Genomic DNA, 329 nt, shown 5'->3' with positions numbered 1-329 from the left:
CTAGGGGAGGCTGGGGAGGAAAGACCTGGCTGAATAAGTGAGTGTGTTTTTCGGGAAACTGGTCTAAATCCAAGTCACCCATCAGTGGCTTGAGAGCTCCTTGGAGGTACCTACACCACCCTGTAAAGGGCTATTGAGTCTCACACGAGAGGCTATTTCCTTCCAAACCCATCTCTCTGATGACATCAAGGACAATGTCCATTTGCTATCCCCTGAATTTTTGCTAATCTTTGTATACAAAGAGCAATTGGGCCGGGCTCACAGGCAGTGTCCACCGGAATGCCCTAGTGCTGCTTATATTCAGTGCCACGTCCCAGGCCCCTGTGTTT

This window comes from Rhinolophus hipposideros (assembly GCF_964194185.1).
Source record: "Rhinolophus hipposideros genome assembly, chromosome: 11".
In the NCBI taxonomy this organism is placed as follows: domain Eukaryota; kingdom Metazoa; phylum Chordata; class Mammalia; order Chiroptera; family Rhinolophidae; genus Rhinolophus; species Rhinolophus hipposideros.
The sequence above is the reverse complement of the archived record's forward strand: the minus strand, read 5'-3'. Positions refer to the sequence as shown.